Source organism: Augochlora pura, chromosome 3 (assembly GCF_028453695.1).
Source record: "Augochlora pura isolate Apur16 chromosome 3, APUR_v2.2.1, whole genome shotgun sequence".
Classification (NCBI taxonomy): Eukaryota; Metazoa; Arthropoda; class Insecta; order Hymenoptera; family Halictidae; genus Augochlora; species Augochlora pura.
Genome location: NC_135774.1, coordinates 1,847,817 through 1,866,210, shown reverse-complemented (window position 1 = coordinate 1,866,210; position 18,394 = coordinate 1,847,817).

Below are 18,394 nucleotides of genomic sequence, written 5' to 3'. Positions count from 1 at the left end.
ATTATCCCACGAAATTCGTTGAATTCAGGTACATTCTGTCTCGTCAAAAATCCATGCCTTTGTTCTTGCTACGTTAATTAGTGTCATAATAGATTCATCTTGCTTAGTGCACGTATCTCGTTGGCGCGACTATGTATCAGAACGTTAGGACGGCAGTATCTCAGCAATATCCCATTATCTGAGCGCGCATACAGTCCTGTCTAATTCGAGTAATCGTGGTAGCACGGTATCGAGCCGCGCGGAAACCATGACCGCGGTCACGGAAAAATAGTTGAACGATTCCGCTCTCGACAACTGGCGCTTGTCTCTGCGAAAGCGTCGAAAGAAACCGATTCGGATTCCGGCTGGGTGAAAAAATTTGCATAAAGCCTCGCCGTCTAATTACGCGGGGCGTCCGCGCCGTGGAACGGCGAGCGAGGGAGGAGAGGAAAGAATGCAATGACGTTTCGCTCGTAATGGCAGGACCGTAAAGCACGCGGCGTAAAGTTTCGTAAATTATCGCCGAATTAATGAGGACTCGCATGCAGAGCGTTCCCGTCCCCGCGCGGCCGTCGCCGCGGGTCTCTTTCGCAGCTTAATAAAATGCGACCGGCAGCCGGCCGTGACCACGTGCGACCACGCTGCACACACGCAGAGATGGCACACACCGCGGCGTCGTTGCACGGCGACGATGCGAGCGGGACAGAGAGAGAGAGAGAGAGAGAGAGAGAGAGAGAGAGAGAGAGAGAGAGAGAGAGAGAGAGCAGAAGCTGTGTCTTCCGCGTTGGCGAGAGAGGATTCCTGCAAACTGGGTGGGGCGGCGCGGGGGCGCCTGCGTCGCGCTACGTCCGAGATATCCAGGAGCGAGTCTCCAGGGCTATCCTTAAAATATCCGAGCTATCGTATTACCACGAAATTCGAATCGCGGCGGCTTATCATTAATCACGAGCGAGCGGCTCCCATCGGCGACGGAGTCGCTAGGGCAAACCGAGCCGATGCGGCCCGGCCCGGCCCGACACGCCGTCGTCCCTCTCTCTCTCTCTCTCTCTCTCCTGCCATGCGTTTTAGAGGGTAGCAGCGACCAGCGAGCCTGTCATGCTCGACTTTCTCCCTCGGCCGTCACCCCTCTCACCTTCGACCGCCCCCGCAACGGCCGCCCCTACCTCGATTGCTACACTCCAGCCAGAACCACCGATTCACGGCGCGCCGGTTGAAAGAGAGAGCCTCGGAGTGATAAATCTACGGCCGATGAACGAAGTGCTTGGGCCCCCGAGCGAGCGCGTTCACTCGATCGGTTTTTATCCTCGCGGGGGCGAAGCGAGAGACAGAGCGAGAAAAACCGGGGCGAGCGAAGCGGGAGGGACTCGCCGCGCGAGAAACCGAGCCCGCGCGCGCAGAGAGCCTAAGGGAAAAATACGAGGGGTGGGTGTGTCGAGCGAGTTAGGGGTCGTCGGGACGCGGCCGCTAAGGACGTGAAACACGGCCCGGTAATTTGGAGAAAATTTAAAGCGCACCGACGCCTAGCGCCGCGCGGGGGGTAATTGCATAGGCGTCTCCGTGCCGCCGCGGAGTTTGTTTTTCACGTCGGCCCGGTAGGGCTGAAAGGGTTTCTAATTAAACGATACGAGCCATCCCTTGATAAAGCACGCGTTCAAGCAGCGTTACGACGCTCCGGGCCGCGCGCCGCGCGCCGCGACGAGAGGATTCGCCGGGGAAGTAACGGTGACAAATGGAGAAAACCGGGTACAAATACGAGCGATCGAGCTTCCCTCCTGCTCCGTTTCGCAGCTCTCTTGATCTCTCGTTCTCTCTCTCTCTCTCTCTCTCTCTCCCTCCCTCTCTCTCCCTCGCTTCGCGCCCGGCGTTACGAGAACTTATTACTATCGGGATCCGCAGCTACTTATCCCGCCCGACGTATTATCCTTCTGGCTTGGTGTCACGGCCGCAAGAAAGAACGGGGTGGCGAGCGAGCGGATAAATCCTGGTGGAAAGCGGGGATAAATCGCGGATGTCCACTAAGAGCTCGCCGCTAGGTGTTCGCGCCGGTTCTCCATTTTTAAAGAGTGCGTTCGCGTCGCCGGCCCCGGGAATCGCCGAGACGATTTCCGATCTGGTTCCGTCGCGTTATTCACTCGAGGAGCGCGCGCGACGATCTCCCATAATTTGCGGCGTCGAACTCGCACGGCGGCCCGTAATAAACGGCAAAAAGAAAATAGAAATACCTCCACGGAGGGAACGTCGGTGTCGACGATCCGAAGCGTCGCAGAAAGTGAGAAAGAGGGAGCGAGAGCAGGAGGAGGAGGAGGAGGAGGATAGAGGGAGGGACGTCGTGTGTACCAGTCCGTTTCGAACGACACGATGTGTTTCCCCACGCTTTTTGTTTTAATTTCGTAGAGGCCACCGGCTCCCCCCTCCCTCTCTCGCACTCTTCCTGTCTCTCTCTTTTTAGCTGTCCCCCCTGCTGCCCCTCTCATGGGAGCCCCACGGAATGTACCGCGGTGGTTTTCAGCACTGTGGATGCTGCTAGGTATATGTCCTCTCCTCTTTTCCATCCACCCCACCACGTCCCCCGTTCCTCTCTCGCCATCGCCAACCCTCTCCCGCTCCTCCGGCCCCTCCACGATGCCCGTCTCCCTCTCTCGCCGCGGCATCTCTCGCCCGCTCTCTCTCGCCGCGTTCCCTCCACCGCGTTATCCCTTCCCCACGGACGCTTTCGCTGCCACCCCTACGACTCGGCAAAGGGCTGAACCGGCCAGTGCAATTCACGACGAGTTCGACGTCGAATCTATGCGACGCCCGCGCCTCGACGCCGATTTTTCTCACGCGGTTTGTGCGACACTTTCGCGCGTTCCCCCGTGCGGACTGGTTTTCCCCAAACTGATCTCCACCACGGCTGTTTGTCGTCGCCACGGTGACCAGTGACGAGCATGTAGGGATTGCCACCGCGGAAAAGTTTTCCGCCGCCGCCGCCGCCGCCTTCGATCGTGCACAGGCTCTGATCGATCTATCGCGGCGCACGAACGCGCGCTCACGGCCTCGTTACTTTACCTCTACCGCCCTCGAGGATATTTGTCCCGTCCTCGGTTAATTATACGTGCCGCCGCAGTTTAATGATCTCTCGAACGTCGTTAGACAAAGTGGCCGCGTGGCGTCCGCTCGGGGCGTGAAGTTCCTCTCGCGGCAAGAGAGAGATAACAGAGAGAAGAGAGAGAGAGAGAGACAGAGGAGGAGGAGGAGAGAAAAAGAGAGGAACAAAAAAGAGGGCAAGAGGGAAAGAGAAAAAGAGAGAGAGAAAGAAGGGCCAGCTGGGAAAGCGATGCGTCTCGGACGTCGGCGACGCAACTTCGAGGATCGTTAAACCCGGAGCGACAAGTTATCGGCGGGATGTCAACATCCTGCCTGTCTGACGTCCGTGACGGCGATCTAGCAATCCATCGGCGCCGCGGACTGCCGCGACGACACGTAAGTCGTTTCTTGATCTTCGATCCTCTCGCCGCGACCCTCCTCCCCCTCCCCTCTCCACTTTCGACGGCCTCTTCCCGCTGTTTCCTACTTTCGCACGGTCAAAAAGTTCCGAATTGGCCCCAGCGATGAATCCCGGCGGAAGCTCTCGCGACCGTCACGGCTCGAATAGCGGAGGAATAGCTTCCGAACGAGTCAATAGCGTCGCGGAAACGTCGAAGAATTTATGACTCGGATAACCTCGTGATTCGTTGAATATATTTTCCCACCTGCTCTCCGCTCTCTTTCCATTTTTACCTCCCTTTCTCTCTCGCCCTCCCTGCGGCTTCTCTCCCTTTGTGGTCTGGTTTTTTACGACCCGCCGGCTCATTCGGTATGCATTCAATACACGCGTTTTTTCCATGCGCTGCCGCTCTCTCTCTCTCTCTCTCTCTTACTCCCTTTCGCTGTCTCTTATTGTGCGGTGTCTGTCTGTGTAACGACGTCCGTATCTACTTGAATTCCCTGGTAGCGTCAGACGTTTTTCGCGTGAAAAGGGAACGCGCCACAGATCTTTCTCCCCTTTGCTCTGGCCCTAATCTCTTTCTCTTTCCCTCCCTCTTTATCTCTCTCTCTCTCTCTCTCTCTCTCTCTCTCTCTCTCTCTTCTCGCTCTTCTCTCCCTGTGAAGCGACGCTCAGGCTAACTGAACGCAATTCCCTGAATTCGCTGCACGCCCGCCGACGTAACCGCGTTTGACGCAACGCTACACGCACTGGAGGCGGCTCGCTTTAATCCCGACCTAACCGGAGCCAAACGCGCGCGCGGGGAGGAGGCCAGCCCCGAAAGTGGATCCGACGGGAATTTTCACGAACGCCGAGTTATCTCGAGCAATCAGTCGCCGGATTAACGGGGAAGGTAATTTCGCCGGGCAATTCCCCGGGCCGTCGTCGATCTCCCCATGGATCAGCCCCGAAAGATCGGCAGCCACGGAATCGTCGTGCGCAATTAAGGATCATCTCCCCGCGGATCCTGTCCGGGCTCTCATCCGTGCCTCGGGGCACCGTCGGATCAGCCGTCGTTCCCGTGCGTCGTTTGCTAAGCGGACTCGAGCTGCTGCGCGACGCGCAGCTGGAAAATCTTTGGCGGACGCGTCGTTCTCGCAGCGTCGGGACGCGCTGAAGAGCTCCGAGACAAACAGAGGAAGGGAAAAAAAGCGGGAAAAGTAGGCGCACCTTGGAAAGTGTGTGGGGGGTGGGGGGACTCGTTATTCCTGTTTTTTCGTGCACGATAATGGTAACTCACGCTGGAACTTTCTTGTTCCGTCGTTAGCCACTCCCGGAGCCGTCGCGTCGCCGCGTGAAAAGCCAGCAGCGCTCTCTCTCTCTCCCCACCCCGCTCCGGTCCACGGAGAAGAATCTTGACGTCCGGCCGGGCAATTAAACCGCGATAATTGCGGTGATTACAAACCGATAAATCCTGCCCGCGGTTCCCCGCGCCAGCCCCTTGCCCCTTGCGTTGGCCGAAGAGTTTCGTTCGCCGCGTTAATTTCACCGCTATCGGGGGCGCGGCTCGCCCGCAAACGATTACTTTAATTGGCCCCGCGCCGTTTCGCCACGCTTCCTCGATAATTGCGCGATAATAAAATCATACCGAGGAGTACCGTCGCGCATCGATAGGAGAGGGACGGCGAACCTGGCTCCGCCGTTACGCGAATTTATTCGGCACCGAAACCGAACGCGGCTTCGAGTCGCGGCAAACCCGTCTTTGCGGCCGCCGGATTTCGTCTCGGCGCGCCGGTGATTCGCGCGTGTTTGAACACGGAGGGCGGATATATTCGTCTGCCGGGTATTACGGCGTTGCGTATTTTGCATTAGCGAGGGGCGACGAACGTACGAGCGCCCTGTTAATGTTCGCCCCCTACCCTCCGGTGGAAATACTTGTTGGAACAGGCGAAACCTTCTCTCGAAGGGTTGCCGCGGCTAATAATAAAACCAACGATCGCAATTTATGCGAAATGCTGGGACGACGCGTTGCTTGGCGAACGAATCCGCTCGAAACGTAACAGCGTTCGCCGTTCCGTCGCGTTGTCGATGATTATTCTGCGTTCACGCTCGTTCGTCGTTAACACCCTTTGACGCGATTTTACATCTTCTCGCGTCTAACGCAGGCGGCAAAGAAGTTGCTCGTCGCGTTAAAGTTCAAGCCAAGCTGCTTCTTAGTCGATAAAAAGCCCGACAGGTCCGGCGTGATCCATACATCTCCGACGCGATCCGCGTTACAAGATTGTGCAAAAAGCGGTTTTTAACAATTGCAAAGCTGTCTTTTGTGGACAGAAAATGTCTTTATTGAATTACGTTCTGATTATTACTAGACGCGGACCTTTTCTGTCTTTTTTATAATTTTGTAATGCGTCTATAAAAATCTTCTCGTTTCTTTTAAATAAGAGCTGGCCTTGTGTCATTGAATAGGCTGCTCCGATCTAAAATTCCATGCACTAAAGGAATATTTTAGGGAAGCCTGCAAGAATCGTCGGAAACCGCACGAACTTTCCGGCCAGTCCGACGCGCTTCTAAATCTAAGAAAATTCGATTTTCTTGCCCGCCTTGCGGAATCAGCCCTTACGCCGCGGCAAGACTCGCGAAGACTAGTTTGTAAACATGTAATTAAATGCCGGCGGTCCGATGGAACGCGTGAAACGTAGTTCCCGTTAATGAGCGCTTGAAAATTCCGCGGGGGATTAGGAAACGAGATTTTCGAGGGTCGAAATTAGTTTCCAATGGAACGACTGGCTGAATTCTTCCCCCCCTCTCCCCCTTCTCCCTCCCTCTCCCTCTATCGTTGACCGCCACTCTGTTCCAACTTCTACCAGCTCTCTTTCCCTCTCCCTCGCTCGCCGGTTCTCTGTTTTCTCTCTCCCCTTCCACAGTTCCCGCACCAAGCTTTTTTCTCCCGGCGTCTCTCTATACCGTCACGCGGTAAATATCGTTTCCCTCGAACGGTGGAAAGTTTGCTTGATTTACGTTCTATCGTTTAACTTCGGTAAAGGTCCATTCGCGGAGGATTTCATTGCTGTTAACACCGTGCTCCGCGTTTGTCGTTGACACGGGACCAGTGTACGCTTTGTCGGTGGGAGACAGATCGAATGTCCCCGTTGATTGCTTTCTTCTCCGGTCCCCCACGCTCTCTCTCTCTCTTTCTCTCTCTCTCTCTCTCTCTCTCTCTCTCCTCCTCCTCGATGATCGATAACCGCCGTCGATGGTGATGAACGAGAGACCGTCGCCGGTCGCGTCTACGTGCACCCGTGCACGCCGCTCACCTGTGTACGCGCTACCACCGCGGCCATTGTGTGCGGCGAGGTCGTTAGAAGAAGGATTCAATACTTACGTGTTACGGCTAAACTGGGTAAAAAGGTGTGCGGAAAGCCGACGCTGGGACGAGGCGAGACGGTGAGCGACGCGACAGGGATCGGGGGAGTGGTAAAACCGAGGCTGTCATGCGATCGCGGCGAACACGAGACCGGCATTTTTTCCGCGACCGGACGGGACCGGGGGCGTGTTTAGAAATGGAAGGAGGACGCACGGTGAATACCTTTTGTGGACGGCCGCGAAGTGCAGCAAGTACGTCATTTGCGCCGCCAACACCGAAAATGTTTTCTAAATTCGACGGACTCCGGCGCGGCGGCGTTCCTCGTTTCTTTTTCCCCCTGTTTCTTTCAACGGGAATTTTTAACTCGACCCGCCGCGGCGTGTTCTACTTATCCCATAAGTGTCGAATTCTTTTATCTCGCCTCCCTCTATCCGTCTCTCTCTCTCTCTCTCTCTCTCTCTCTCTGATTCTCTCTCTTTTTTTTCTCTGCTCCGTCTGCCATCCTCTTCGATCCCTCCACTCGCTTTTGTCGACGCTGTACGTATTTCTATCCGATCGCCGACACTCGCGAACCCGACCCGATTGCCATTTCGACTCGTTGACCTCGAATCGACACGGGTTTCCCAGCTAATTCCCAGGCATATAACGTGTCCTGGCATATTGAGTCCTGGGCATAGGGCCTAAGGACGATCTTCAAACAAGGAAGACACCGATTTACAGTTTACGATGCTAGTAATGGTAAAAGGCTATTTTCGAGGAACCGAACCATCAAGTAATTTTAATATTTCGCGTGACGCATGGTGATCGGTTTACAATCTCTTGTTCTCGGTCTCAATAGCGAACGCTGGCATCATGAACCTCGGAGATTTCCAAAGGGCTCCGCGGACAGAGGCCTGAAGGCCCAAGGCAGACTCGCGACCGTTCCGCGAGCAACTATTTTTACGGTTCATTCAGACCTGGAGGAAATCCCTGTCAAACGTTGCGAAACCACCCCCTACCACAGAGTTTCTTCCTATCCCCACTTTAGACATTTTTTCCACTTCCACCAAATTCCTCCTGCGACCGAGCTTTCGTAAAAGCTAGTACACCAACAAAATATGAGAATCAAGTAGACCATAGAATCGATTAGACCATAGAATCAAATAGAATATAGAATCGAATAGAGTAGAATTCTGAAACCTAAGATCAAAGTGTAATATAGTAGGCTAAATGAGAAAAGCGAGTGAAATTCCAAGTCCACACCTATAGCGTCATACTTCGTCGCTATTACTGACCGACGCCGTGACACCCCCAACAGTCCGTTCTCCCCAGAAAGCCTGCGACCGCTTCGAAAACGCGACGCTCGCAACGCCGCGCCGTCGTTGGAAATGATCCGGTCCGGATTCGGACGATAACGGGCCACGACGAGAAATCTGGACGGCACAGACGTGTAACAGGAAAGCGATTAGGATTTTCTGGTGACCCCACCGGCCCCGCCACCTGAAGTCGATCAAATGTTTAGGGACTGTTGGCTTTTACTACCTGCCGGCAAATTGGGTACGAATCAAGCGGAGCGTGGTTCTGTTATTAGTTCTCTGTGGTCAGTCTGGTCGCGATCGTTTCCTCGATTCAATTTTTGGAATTGCCGTCCGTGTCGCGAAAATTGGATACCGTTATATACGTTTAACGCAGAGGCTCTGCCCCTTTCGTTCGCCAGGTAAATTCGATGATTTTGAATTATCGGAGAAAATTTGGATCAAATAGTGCTGGGCGGGGTAGATTTAAGTCCACGAGATTCTTTTGAATTGAGGCTTTATTTGAAGTTTAAAATTGATCAAGTTTATTAATGAAATTTCGTTTAGATCGTTAGGTTAGATTGTTTAGAAGTTGGGGGTAATTACTAATTTTTATCAAGTAAATTCGTTGGTTTGAATAAAATTTTAATTATAGATTTAAAATAACAATTCTTAAAAAGTGACGGATAAAAATGTATTTTTGTTCGTTCGGTTGTTCTAACTTCTCGTGCCAGTGAATTTATCGATAGGTATATGCGGCGAATTTTTAAAATAATTATTTATCAGAGCATCGATGCGCTGGCAATCTTTGTTGCTGATATTCTAAAGCGCGACGAATTTCACCGTGAAACGTGCAAGGCGATTCTTGCACGTCCAACCGACTTCGTCTTTCGATTCGATCGCGAACGCATAAAATCCGCAGGTGGGAATTAGCGAAGCAGCTGGCGCGAGTTTTCTAGGACGCGGAGATCGTTAGACATTCGTCCTCCAGTTCGAGATCGAAAAATTGATTGCCCGTGGTTAATGGATTATTTTCATGTCGAAGAGAATTCGCGCGCGCGCGCCTAGATCGATCATATTCGAAACGCGGCGCGCGCGCGCGTCGTTTCGCGAAAAAGTGCCGGCAAGTCGGCCGCGGGCACCCCCGGCCGATAATTTGCGAAACGAAATAATTGAGCGGAAAATAATTGAAGTCCGCGCGCGCGAGGCGCGACGCCAGGGCGCGATAACATAACCGTGGACGAATAAATATTAGCCCATTAGCGAGTTTTATCGCGGCCCCGGGGGCGACGAGCTTGGCCCCCCCTCCCCTACCGCTGCCTCTCCTCGCTCATCGAGAATTGAAAATACACTAAACAATTTAACCGTGGCGAGGCCGGGAAATTCGAACGCGGCCGGATCCGTTATAAACGGGGGACCGCGGCGGTTAATGAGATAAAATTACAGAGGCATCGGTTCGTTCAAACAACGACGGAACATCTCGGCGAAACAGAGGCGAGCCCGTTGCGTTCGGTTTTCGGGCCGCGCGCGTCCGCCATTTTTTAATAAACCGTCGCCTTCCACCGTTTCGCGGCGCGCGACAGTCCGTTCCCAAGTTGTATCAACAGCCGGGGGGACGCTCTCGAAATTTATTCGGCGAATTTCGCGGACCACTCGGCGGCTAAAGAGATTTCACTTTGCGGTTGCAATTATGCCGGCCGTGAAGAATGGTGTCTCCGCTTTGTAACGAGACCCGGAGAACGTTAACTCACGACTTTTCGGCGGTTCTTCTATGGCCGGTTGGATGAAAAGTGTGCCGAAGCAATTCCGGGGTCCCTCGGAAAGCGGGGCAAAAATTCTTTGAAACTCAAAGCGGTGTAATTCCGTTGATAAAATTCGTAGAGCGATGCACTTTAGCACATTTTAAAGGGAGGAGTCTGCACTTTCAGCGCGGTCTCGCTATTCCAGTCTGGAACCGCTGTTCTGTTAACTGCGGCGGTTTTCGTAAATATATTCATATACCGAGACCTCCCCCGACTTTGCGAACCCGCGGGGAGAGCGAACAATTTTTCAGCCGAACGAAACAAACGTTGCTTGAAAATGTGATCTCTCCCCTTTCCATCAAGCACAAGAACATCGATCTACGATTTTTTTTCACCGGTTTGCACCAATTTGTATCAATAGTGTCCCGTGATCGGTTTAACACCGGAGCCCCGAGTAAAAAATTCATCGCAATTCAAAGCGCTGTAACTTTGTTAAAAAAAATCGTAGGAGGATGCACCTTGGCTCATTTTGAAGGGAAAAGTCTACGCTTTCGATACGTTTTCACGATTTCCTTGTAGAAAATTTTTATTCTCATTTCTCGCCCAAGAAACGATAATGTTCACTTTTCGAAAGATTCTCAACTTCATGGTTGTCCGAGGGGCTGAAAAAATGTTTCTATGAAACGCCATAATTATAGTTCGATAAAATACAGTTCTAGTTTTCTATAAATCCCAAGATTTTTGCTCTACGATTTTTTCTCGCCGTTTCCCGTCACTTCGAATCCGAAGCTTACCGTTGACTTCCGTGATCGCCAAATGGTTCGCGAAGCTCCTTCGACGTTGAAAGTTATTTAATAGCTTTAAAAACAGCCTCCGTCATTTTTAATAAAGCGGCTAGTCCCTCCGGTTCGACCGTCGAAACGTTTCTTTGCCTACGGAATATGAACGGCGAAAACGTCCTCGGAACAGTTCCCGGTGAAAATCACGATAGGCGATCCGCGTTTCGGCGCTCCTCTCCCCTCCTCGTTTCGCCTGTTCCCCCACCCTTTTTGTGCGCGCCGTCGCCGCGACAAGTATTTCTTTTGCCGGGGGTAGACAAAACGTAGGTCGGTTCTTTATTCGAAGGTTCGCCGGGCCATTTAATAACCACAGAACGCGCATCCGCCGCTTAATACCGCCGCGGAATATTTTCCCGAGGCGCGACGTCTTTCAAATTATTCCACGGAGCTTTATATTCCGAGCGGCTCGCGGAGCCAACCGCGACAAACGCCGGCGACTTCTCGTGGCAGCCGGATTCGAGCCCCCCCCTCGAGTGTTTTATTAACTCGCCGGCGCGACGCTCTCTCCCTCTTGGAAACTTGATCAGAAATCGTTTTATGGATTCTTTTCGCGGAACTTTGACGATAGAGACCACGGGGCGAGAGGTCGGACAAGCCGTCGGTCTTCCGATCGAATCTTCCGAGAGGGACACCCTTTGAGAGGTGCCGCGACACCCATGAAAAGAAGGAAGGCCGGGGTCGTAGGTCGAGCAAAAGCATATAGAACGAGTTCGGAAAAGTTTCGCCACCGTCGGACCACCGCGGGGACGCGTTCCTCTCATAAAGCTGCGCGAATCACCGGCGGGACCGCTCTAATTGCATGGACTGCCGTCCCGCTGGATTTAAATTTTGCCGAACCCCCTGTATTACTTCTAGAAATTGCTGTCGCGAGAAAACGGCGTCCTCGTTACGTTCAATTACTCTCGCGAATATTTTCCAAGAAATTTCCACCGGCTAGGCGAGGTTCGCGCGCGCGAATTTCACGTCGGCGAAACGGCGCCGGGTGAGGTTGCATCGCCGCTGCGATTTCTCCCGTTGCAACGACGCGCGATCGAATCGAGAAGGAGCAAATAATTGGCGGTGGTCCGCGCGGGGCCGTCGGTACACAGACGCTTTCGTTCCGGCTGCGCGCGCGGAAATATATCGAACACAAATTGCCGGGAACAAGCACCGAGTCCGAGCAACTTTCGAGATCCGAAAGGCATCAAACAAATCAATTTGGAAAGTTATAAATTCGTTACGGCCGAGCCATAAAGAACACGGCGCCCGCGGCTGAGGGAAATCTTTGGCCCCGTGTTACCGCCGGGCTTCCGTTCCGCCAATTCCCACCGAGGAATACCAGCGGCGCGAGACCAAACGTCCCGAGGTGGGTTCAATCAATTCTCGCGCGGCCGTCGAATGCGAAAAATTCCTCCGCCGCTACGGGGGTGCCCTCGGCTTGTGCACGCGTCTCGGAATTATGCACATACGTAATGCGGGATCGATATCCGGCTTGCATAATGTGTAACCCGCCGGATCCGAATGAATACCAAAGAAGGATAGCCGAGATTTTTAATTAACCGGTCTCACCTTCCACCGGCTTTGGCCGGTTACGGCGGACGATTGCGGACCGACGACCATATTTAACCCACCCCCCTCTGCGGGCTCTGACAACGGACTCGTGATCAAGATTTTATCCACGATCTACCGCGTGCCGGTGCCATTCCTTTCCTCGAAATCGAACGAGTTTCGTTCCTAGCGTGATCAAAGGCTAGGAACGAATGCGAATTGAGCTGTACAGGAAACACAAATTGTTTCGTTCTGTCGGAGATATTATTAACCCTTTGCAGTCGACGCGATTTTACCTCTAAATCCAAAATTGTTCCTCCGACTCAGAATATTTCCATTCTACAGGACCTGTTAATGCAATTATATAATATTATATAATAGGACAATTACACGTGCAACAGTTTTATAAAATATAAACAAAATCGGTAACGTAAAAATGATTTATTAAAGTGGTAGAACTGCGAAAAAATGCGAATTTGACCCGTGAAGGGAACTTATTATCTCTTCATCGTCTTTTGATGATTTTTAACGTTAATCTCGCGGCGCGACAATTTACCACAAGAAAGATCAAAGCCTAACGACTTTATCGCTTGTTAATTGTTCCGTGAATCATTGTTCGAAGTGGTCAGCGCGGAAAGCTGCGTCGCAGTTGGCACAATGATCGATCGTTTTCTCTTCTTCCGCAACAAACGCGGACCTTCTCTGTAATCTGAGAAATTGCATTAATTGCGAGACGTACGTAAAACCGCGGAGACATTTGTTTGAATAATTTGAATCGGAAAGAACGGGAACGTCTTCCAATTGTCTAAGCGTTTTTCTTTTCACCGTGTCGCGATTTGATTCACAAATGCGCCGCCATAAAATGCATAAAATGCTCGAGAACGAATAAAACAAAGATCGCGGTCCGTTCCGGACGATGTCTCGAGTACCGTGGCAAATTGACCGTGCGCCGCCGAACGACGCGAGCTTGTAGCTCAAAGTCACGCGCGCCGATTTCACGAGCGCTTTCATTCTCGCCACGGGTGCTCGATCCGGTCTGCCAATCGCAGACGCCCGGAACATCGTTCACGCCTCCTTTCCTTTTTCCAAAACCGGAGGAATCCTCTCGAAGACAGCCGCGCAGGAGGAGGAGAGCTGTCTGCCCATCGGGATTTCCCGGGGATCCCCCGAGCGTTGAATCCCCGTCCTCCATCAGCCCGGCTCGATCAGCCCGGCTACGACCCGACCGAGGTGTTGAACGGGCACACGATTTGCGTATCTATGTCGGTGCGGCAACCCGGGGACGGCCCTATCGGAAGTATCGGGGGTTCGAGGCGGCGATATTCGGCGGGAACCGTCTTCGGGACGGTCAAGTGGCCAAATGGGACGCGGCATCGAACGACGACGATTGACCCGATAATTGATACGGAGCCATAGGTTAAATCGATGCTGAGGATTATCGGCACTTTAATCGGCACCGTCGATGGTGCAATTTCGTGTTCCACCGGCCGTAGACCGGGCCGGTCGGCCGACGGGATGACGAGGGGAGGAGGGAAGGGGGGGGGGGCGGCAACGGTTAGAGGAGCCTGTACACCGACGGCGTGGCGCGGTGAACTTAATTACCAAGTACGGATGCCAAATCCAGGCCAAACCGTTCCCTGTTCGCCGTTCAAACGATACGTGTTTAGGGCTCTCCATTATTCAGCGGTTGACTCCTCGGCAGCTTCTTTACATAATGCGGACTCCCCCTTCTTGCCGTAGTCGGTTTTTCCTCGGCCGGCCGTCCCTGTTTTCAATGAACCCTCGGCCAGAGAGACGCCGCCGCGGCCCAGGGGTCGCAGGGTCGCATTCGATAAACCCGATAAATTCCAGCCGGCGAGTGTCCTCTCTCCCTCTCTCCCTCTCTCTCCCTCTCTCTCTCTCGGATGCCAATTAGTATTCATAAAGCCGGCCCGCCCTTCGTCCTTCGCTCCCGATCTTAAATCCTTAATCTACCATATTCCACGTCGATGCGTGGCTCTCCCGTGACTTCGCGATTAGGATTCCACGGACGTCGCCGTCCCGTCACGCCCTATACCGTCGTCGCGAGTAGAACCGCCGCGCGGTAATCGGACCGGGAACGTTTGCTCGAGTTTCATCCGCGGGAATTCGCAGCCAGACGCCGAAAGAGCCGCGCGCTCGAACCGTCGCATAGTTCTGGTTGTCTTTCGGAGACGAGCCACCGTTATCCGGCGTCGTCGATTAGCGTACATCACGCCGTCCTTAAGCAGTTACACCTCCCGCTGCGGGATTCCGTGTTTCTCCTCGTCTGTTATTCGGGACACGGCTCTATGCGGAGTCCCGATTTCCGCCGCGAAATTTTGTCCGCGGAACCGATCGTTGATCCCGTCGATTGTCCGCGGACGAGTACACTCTGATTGTTTGTATTGTATAGATTCTGGTAATTGGAGTGTTTAGCGGTATCGGGAGTACTTGAATTATTCACGGAATCGATCGATTTTCGGTGGTTAATAAAGTAAACTACTGCTATATTAGCGGCATTAGGGAGACTTATAAGACTGATAAAACTATAGGAAACATATTATACTAAAAACATAATTAAATTATATTATATATCATATAATAATATTTTATAATTAATAATTTATAAAAAAAAACAAGTATATATTAAAGGCAAGAAATCAAGAGTTTCTTAAGCCTCTACGACGAATTATGGACGAATTATTTTTGCATTATTTTCTTAAACATCCATCTGCAGTCATCTCGTATTGAGCTAAAATAATGGTCCATAGAGGGTTAACTATCCCGTGTCGATAACTTCGGTAAGTTGATAACAAAGCACGAGCCTCGCTAAATTCTCCGCGAGCCTCTACGGAGATGCATTTAATTTACGATTTCCGCGGAAAATCCACAATCCGGTTACAATAAAAACAACGGGAGGGCCGAACAAGTTTATCGGAATTCGTGAAATCATATAAATTCATATCGTTCGTTATCCGACAGGCGGTCGTTATCCAGTAGAGGCGGTCGTTATTCAGTAGGTTAATCGTTTTCGTTGATTACCAATGGAATTCCTGACGCCGACAGTGATCAGCGGAGGAGGAGGGACGGTGGGAAAATTCGACAGGCGTCGTAATATCCTGAAAACGATCATGCAAGCTGATCAGAGAGAGGGAGGGAGGGCCTCTCTCGAAACACAACATTTACATGGGATCGATTCCCGGCTTGTGCATGTGTACACAGGAACTTAGAGGGCGGGCGGGAGCTGTTTATTGCCGGATAGTTTATTAATAAAATCAACACCGCGCGCGTAGCCCCGTTGGATCGGGGCCCCCGCCGACACACGGCCGGCCGATGCCGCGCGCGGTTGCCAATAACTCGGCATTCCGGCCGCGTATCCCGTATCCATTCCGTTTCGAGCTTATCGTTAATATTTCCGACGAGTTTGGTCCGTTGCCGGCGCTCTCCCAGGTCCGTCGCATCATCCTTTATATCCTGTTCGCTTCAGCCCCGTTTTTCCTCATCTTTTTTATCGTCGCGGAGATGCTGAGCCGAGCCGAGCCGAGCGGAGCGGAGCCGGCGCGAAACGGCGGTTCTCGGTCGCTCGTTAAATATCGCGCGGCGGCTTAACGCTCCGCGTGGTAAAGATAGAAGGAGAGCCACTCGTCGTGGCCGAGGAAAAGTCGCTTTTCAGAAGCGCATCGCGGGCCTCTCATCCGTCCGCTCGCTGCGGCGCAGCGATTCGTTCGCCCCTCGAGGATCCTCTGATAAGTGATGATCTTTTAATAAATGCCTCCTCTGTAGCTTTCCGACGCCGCCGACGCCGACGCCGTCCCGGAAAGTGGAAATTTTCGCGTGCCACTCCTCCCGAAGAGTTCTCCGCGCTGAATCGTTGTGTTCGCGCCGACGGATCCGTGCGCCGAACCCTTTCGCACGCCCGTCACTTTGGCCGCGGTTAATTAAAATGTTTCCCGATAGTTCGGGCTCTCGGACAACTTTTCCAACGAACGTGTCATAGTTACAACAACCATGTATTTGTTGTTATTTGTTTCTAATACTAGGTGCGTCGGAGGTCGTAGTATCCAGAGACTGTTATAGTTTTTCTGCTCAGCGTCTATGCACCTTATTTTTCAATGACTTCGTGATCCCTGAATTCTAAAGACGAGCGAAAAATCTCCAATTCGTCCTTGTATTTCATTTTGACCACGCAACTTCGACCATCATGGTTGCGTTCAAATGGTCGCTGCAACAAAAATATAAACGCCATCCCTGTTGTATCTTGATCGACCCACCCACCGCAATCCCCGCGAGGTTGGCCCGTTGAAAACCGGCACCACCAGGGAAATGCGCGCTGGGTAAGAGTGCCGGGCTTTTCATCCGCGAGGTCCATTGTTTAAACCGAATGTCCGGCCGTCGGGAGCTTCTAATTCCCGGGCGATCGAGATTTTCGCGCCGTTCTGTGCCGCTTGTAACGATCTCGCTCGGAGAATTTACGCTGCCCTGTCTCCAGGGCGGATCGGCGGGCGTTTTCGATGGAATTAAATGCGGCGGGACGCGAGCCGCGGACCAAAAACGTTAACGTCTGAGCACCGATAGCCTTGTCAAACGTTCCGCCCCGGCAAAGGAAGCCGCAGGCCCTCGAGAAGCGCAAGACGACGACTGGCGAAAGTCGTGGTCGTTAAGATGCGTGACTAACTAGTCTGAGTCTCGAGGGCCGGCGGATCGCTCGTCGTCTGGCTCCTCTCCGGAGATCTCGTACAATGGGATCGGGTCAAAGGAGATTAGGAAAAACCAGGCCGGAGACGCGAGGCAACGCTAATCGCCCGCGGCAAGGTACTTACCCTTCATTAAATCCGTACTGTTCCCCCCCACGCTCAGAAAGCGGTTCATCGGTCCCGCAAGGTTTTACGCGGCGAATTAATTCCGGCCGGCGCCGTAATCTTCCGTGTGACGGACGGTATTCGGAAACGCGCGGCAAAAGGAAGCGGCTCGGCTCGGCGGAGCTCGGCGGAGCTCTGCCCGGCAGAGAACTTCATTAGGCTGATAGAGAAAAAGAAAGGGCCTCCCTCGGCCCTCGGTGCTGGCAGCGTCGTCCCCCCGTGTCCCTCGAACCCGCCCCGTTCCGTTTCATCCGCCTCGTCTGCTCGCCCGGAGGCTGCGCTCGCGATCTCCAGACTCGGCTCCAACAAAAAGCAGCTTACCGTTAACATTTCAGGAGACTGTCTTGTCGCGGACGGTTATCGGAGAAACTGGCTGCAACCGCAACGCGCTCTATCCAGTTCCCTCGAATTTCAGACGGTGGAGGAGACCGGCACCGCGAGGAGACGTAATCCCCGAAGCGTTTCGATCCGTTCTCTCCCTTCTGTTCGCGGCTGCCGACCCCGCCGGCGACTCCCGGATACCTCAAAGGAGAGCGGGTTAACCGCGGCGATCCTTCCGCCGGGACGCGTGTGTACGCAGCTGGACGTTCCGGCGAGAACCGGGCGCAGCGCACGCCCGAGGCGGCCGACGCGTCGCGACGCCCCGACGACGACGGTACACGGAGATCTTCGCGGTCGTCGGAACATTCCGCAAACTTGCACAGCCCGCCACAGACCGGGCCAACTGCTGCTGCAGATTCTTCGGCGAATCTTCGCCCGCAGTCCTCCTCCTCTTAGCCTAACGTCTCTTAGGCTGCCGGGCGCGCGCGCGCGCGCGCGTGCGGTGAGACGACGACCCTTACGGAAACTCGTCGCACGGCGTTAGGAGCCAGCCTCTCTGCTATGCTCCTCCGTTGCGAGTACAACGCGATCGCTAAACGAATTTTCTAACAAAGTTGCGCGACTCTGTAAAGTCGTTTGCATTTCCAGAAAGGAGCACTGTTCCGTGGCAGACTTCGGCGAAGGGAAGTTTCCCTGCCACAGGCATCCAGGTTTCAGCGGAGCCGAAGTCCGCCGGAAAAATCGCGGAGAGGCGTATCTTGGCTCATTTTGAAGAGCGGTGTTTAACCCTTTGGCTACGGCAGACTTTGACACGCATCGGCCGTACGGTACGATACCAATTCCCTCGCGACGTCCACTGGGTACGGCATAGTTTTTCGTTAGACACGCATTTCTGAAGAAGTATATTAAAATATTCAAAACATCGAATTCTATTACATTAGATCAATATCACTTGAAGTGAATATTAATTTTAAGTTTTTTTTTTTATAATATTTAATAATGAAATTTAATAATAAACGGGCGAAACAGGCGAAATTTGATCTG